We start from the raw sequence: 6,000 nt of genomic DNA, 5'->3' as shown, positions 1-6,000 counted from the left end.
ACGAAGCTATGCTCATCTTGTGATGCCTTAATTAAATTTTTTTTAAAAAAGTTTTTTTCCCTTATTTAACAACGCTTGGAAAATGAGAGTTTGAACACCATCTGGTGAAGGATGTGCGCGTTAACTAATTGAGCGCTAAGCTCAAGTTGACATCCCTTATACATAGATAATTTACTTTATAGTACATTTCAAGTTAAATGAATACTTCAACCATATCGGATGGAATTGATTAAAAATCAAAAAAATACTCTTGAACTTTATACTTCGTTTCAAAATCATTCTTGAAACTTTCAAAAATTTCAATTAATGATTAAAATAATCGTCAATATCTCAAAATATTCATCGATATATCTATAAATCAGAGGATTCAATACCAATATTGAGGATAATTGATATTTTTTATATCTTTTATAAATATTCCGTAACTTTCAAAAATTTAATACTTTTAAACTTTAATAAAGAAGTTAAAAAAAAATTTTGTCATTAGTAAATGGAAGGAAACCATTAGTACTTATTTAAAAAACACATCTAAACTTTCAAAAATTGCATTAATACCCTTAATTTTTAAGAACAAATTTAGAAAACGCTCTTACTATTATTAGTATAAGGGTGGAAACCATTTATCTACATCCCATGGATCACCTCCCTCTTCTATTTCTTTTCCTTTCTTTGCTTCAATTCAATCCCTTCTCCATTTCTCATTTTTTTTTCTCACTTCTTCGATACTCTCTTAATGTCTTTACCTTACTTTCAAAGATTAAGAAATGAAAGAAGAAGAATAAGATGTAGGGATGTTCATGGGTTGGGTTGGGTTGAAATACTTTTTAACCCAACCCAATTATTTGAGTTATAAATTTTTTCAACTCAAATAACCCTTATTAAAAAATGAACCCAACCCAACCCACCAATGAAATATTTGGGTTGGGTTGGGTTGGCGGGTTAATCAGATCATTTATTTAAATTTTTTTCTAAAAAGAAGCAAAACGTAAATATGTAAAAATCTAATTTAATTATTTTCATATATTGAATTAAAATTAACAACTCAATTTTAATTTATATAGTGAAAATTTTCTATTTAAAATGCAAAGAAACTACTTTTAAGAACTGTTGAAGAATAAATTATTCAATCAATGTATGTATAAATAATTGTGTTATAAGTAATTAAAAAATATATTTTAAAGTTAATAATAAATTCGGGTTGGCTCGAGTTGGTTTTAGTTATATTAGGTGAACCCATGAACCAACTCAACCCATAAAATTTCTATTTATTTGAACTCAATACAACCTAAATGAGTTGATAACCCAACCCAAACCGCACGGATTGGGTTAGATTGATCGGTTTTTTGGGTCATCGGGTTTTTTGAACATCCCTATAAGATAGTATTGAACAAGAGAGGGAAAAAATGAAAAATAAGAAAGTGTTAGGGTATGTTTGATTTAACTTTTCAAGTGTTTAATTTTGAAAATAAGTTATTTTAAAAAAAATTGAAGTGTTAGGCAATCACTCAAACTAGATTTTGAAACAATTTCAAAGTGTATTTGAATCAATTTTTATTTCTCATGAATTCAAACATGTTCTTAGACCATAGATTGTAGTAGGAGAGAGAAAATGAAAGAAGCGAGAATAGATTTCTATCAACATACTATAATTTTTTTTTTTTATAGATATTATAATAAATAGATGTCCATCCCAAAAAAAAGGACCATGTGTCCTTAAACATGGTACCCCAGTATCACAAATTTATATATGATTAATGTCCTAGTAGCCACATACTAGTTGCCACAAGTTTTATAAATAGTGAGCTTTTGTGGTCTTTGAAAATAGGTGAAAAAGATTGGTGAAATCCAAAAGTTTGGGAGAAAATTTCTATTTTCATATATTTACACAATTTCTTATATTTTGCTATTTTATTTTATTTATCATTATTTTATTTATTTATTATCTTATTATATTTTCTCTATATCTGTGTTTTCGTTGTGCTCCGTTATGCTCCTCAATTTTACAACACGTTACCAACACAAGCTCTTATCATTTTTTCTGTTAAAGGTATGTCCTAAAGGTATGTTGAGGTATGTTGATTTTTCCCTCTTCGTTATAATTAATAAATTAAATGTTGTTTTGCATATTTGGTACATATTTAATTTCTAATATAAATATCATATTCTGTAATAGTATTACTATGAAAAATATGACAAAATTAGAATTTGTAGCATTTGATAATAATGGTAATAATTATTTATCATTAGTGTTTGATACTAAAATACACCTGGATGCCATAAAAATATGATCATTAGAGAATTTTTCTTTCTAAAGCTCGTCGAAAATTGATGCATTAGTGTTTGATACTAAAATACACCTGGATGCCATAAAAATATGATCATTAGAGAATTTTTCTTTCTAAAGCTCGTCGAAAATTGATGCACTTGAAGCTTCAAAATTTTAAATTAATATATTAGAGAAGACATTTTTTCTACATTTTGGATATGTTTCTGAAGTAGCAATATCGAGAGAAATGTTTTAAAAATTATTATGCACTCATCTGATGTCTTCTCGTGGTTGAATAAAATAACGAGTTACATGAATCTCAACCAACTAGAGCAACAACATTCCCTAAAGTAAATGTTATGAATTTTAATAATCATGGATTAAAAATCATGAATCTCAATCAATTGAAACAACATCATTCCCTGAAATGAATGCTGTGAATTTTAATAATCGTGGTAATCGTGGTCGAGGTCGTGATTGTGGCAGGGGAAGAAATAATTATTATTTTCGTGATGGTCGTTCTAATCATTGAAATTTCAAAAGAACCACACAAAATGATGATCATAAAGGAAAATCTCCGCAAGATAACAGTTCAAAAAGTGTTGAAAATAAATGTTTTCGATGTAGAATGATTGAGCATTGGTCACATACTTGTCGTACGTGAAAATACTTAGTTGGTCTATATCAAGCCTCCCTAAAGAAAAAATAGGGAAATGTGGAAGCAAATTTTGCATACCAGGATAATGAGATATTTGACACATCCAATATAATAGATTTGGATGGCGCACATTTTTTCAAATCTCCTAAAGAGAAAATTGGCACAATTGATAGCATAACCAGCGTTGATTTTGAGAATATTTAGCATTAATGTTGTCCATTTTTTTCTTTCTATTTTCATGTTTTTTTTTCTTGGTTAATGTTAACTTTTGTATATTTCTAATGTTGCTTTTCTTATCGTAATTATTTTCTTTTAATGAAGAAACATGGATCATTTTCATATGTTGGATGATTAAAAAATGAGCAAAGAAGATCTATGTCTGGCAGACAGTGCAATTACACATATAATACTTACAAGTAGAAAACATTTTTCCAAACTAATAATACTGGAAGCAAAAGTCAATACAACATTAGGTTCTGCAAATCTAATTGATGGTTTTGGAAAAGCCAATACTATTTTGCCTAGAGGAACAAAATTTACAATTGACAATGCATTGTTCTCTAGTCAATCAAAGAAAAATCTACTTAGTTCTAAAGATATAGGGTTCAATGGTTATCATATTGAGACTGATAGAAAGAATGATATGGAGTATCTTCATATCATATCTACTGTCTCATATGAAAAGCATATACTAGAAGAGTTGTCTGCTTTATCTTCTGGATCATATTATACTCATATACGAGTAATTGAAACATATGCAACAATGAACCTCATGAATCTAGATATATTTACTATTTGCCATGACAGATTAGGTCATCTGGGGTCTATAATAATGAGAAGAATTATTGAGAATTCAAATGGATACCCATAGAAGAGCCAAAAGATTCTTTAATCTAATGAATTATCATGCGATGCTTGCTCTCGAAGCAAATTAATAATTAGACCATCACCAGCTAAAGTGGGGACTGCATCACCTACATTTTTAGAACGAATTCATGGTGATATATGTGGATCTATTAACCCACCAAGTGGACCATTTAGATATTTTATGGTATTAATAGACACATCCAGTAGATGGTCACACGTGTGCTTATTATCAAATCAAAATCTTGCATTTGTAAGATTACTTGCTCAAATAATTAAGTTAATAGCACAATTTCCTGATTATACAATTAAGATTATTTGTCTTGATAATGCTGGTGAATTTATAATTATTGTATGTCAATTGGGATAAGTGTCAAACATCATGTAGCTCATGTTCATACACAAAATGGTTTAGCAGAATCATTTACAAAACGTTTGCCGTTAATTGTTAAACCAATGCTTATGAGACTTAAGCTTACTACATTTGTATGAGGATATGCTATTTTGCATGCAACGTCACTTGTACGCATTAAACCAGTAGCTTATGATAAGTACTCGCTATTACAATTAGCCTATGACTATGAGCCAAATATTCCCCATCTGAGAATTTTTGAATGTGCAATATATGTTTCAATTGCTCTACCACAATGTACTAAGATGGATCCTCAAAGGAGGTTAGGAATATATGTTGGATTTGATTCCCCATCAATTATGAAATATCTTGAACCCCTGACGAGTGATGTATTTATTGCACGATTTGTTGATTGTCATTTTAATGAGACAAAATTTCCAACATTGGGGGAGGAACTAAGAAGTTGGAAAAAGAAATTACATGTAATGCATCGTTATTATCTCATTTAAATCCCCATACAGATCAATGTAAACTTGAAGTTGGGAAGATAATTCATTTGCAAAATATAGCAAATCAGTTACCAAATGCATTTATAGATGCAAAGAAAGTAACTAAATCACATATACCAACTGCAAATGTTCCATAAAAATTTGCCCAACACAGCAAGTTGCCACTAATGAGTCTGGAACATGCTAGAAGGATGACAGACTTGTGAGTTTAAAAGATAAAAATCCTTGAAAAAAATTAATTAATAGTCAATAAGATTTGGTTGATGATGTAAATACCTAATAAGAAATTCTTGACATGACTAGCGAGGAGGGTGAAATACCTAAAAATAATAATGAGATTTCAATAAACCATGTCATGACAGGAAAAAGATGGAACCGAATTAATGTAGTTATTGATAACATTTTTGCGTATAATGTTGCTCTTGATATTATATCTGAAAATGAGAATCCTAAACCAAAAGCTGCTAAAGAATGTTGACATAGAAAAGATTGGCTTCAGTAGAAAGAAGCAATCGAGGCAGAATTAAACTCACTTTCGAAACGGTGGGTTTTTGGACCAATAGTTCAAACATCAGAAGATGTTAAACCTATGGGATACAAATAGGCATTTGTAAGAAAAAGAAATGAAAATAATGAGGTCACAATATATAAAGCAAGACTGGTTGCACAAGGTTTTTCACAAAGACCTGATATTAATTATGAGGAGACGTATTATCCAGTTGTGGATGCAATTACACTAAGATATTTAATTGGTCTGACTGTGTATGAAAGTCGAGACATGAATCTTATGGATGTAGTCACGATATACTTATATGGATCTCTTGATAATAATATTTATATGAGAATCCCAGAAGGATTTAAGATACTTGAAACATATAAATCATATTTCCGAGAGTTGTATTCAATAAAATTACAGAGATCATTATATGGATAGAAAAAATCAGGACAAATGTGGTACAATCGCCTGAGTGGATATTTGTTAAAAGAAGGATATCAAAATGATCCAATTTGTTTGTGTTTTTATAAAGAAATCACGGTCAGGATTTGCTTTTATAACTGTATATGTTGATGATTTAAATATAATTGGAACTTCTGGAGAGCTTTCAAATGCAATAGAATATCTTAAGAAAGATTTGAGATGAAAGATCTCGAAAAAACAAAGTTTTGCCTTGTTTTGCAAATTGAGCTTTTAGTAGATGAGATATTTATTCATTAGTCAACTTATACTGGAAAAATTTTGAAAAGATTTTATATGGACAAAACACATCTATTGAACATTCTAATGGAAGTTCGTTCCCTAGATGTGAAGAAAGATATATTTTGACTTTGAGATAATAATGAAGAACTTCTT

Source organism: Benincasa hispida, chromosome 11, assembly GCF_027475165.1.
Source record: "Benincasa hispida cultivar pf3 chromosome 11, pf3_genome.v1.1, whole genome shotgun sequence".
NCBI lineage: Eukaryota > Viridiplantae > Streptophyta > Magnoliopsida > Cucurbitales > Cucurbitaceae > Benincasa > Benincasa hispida.
The sequence above is the reverse complement of the archived record's forward strand: the minus strand, read 5'-3'. Positions refer to the sequence as shown.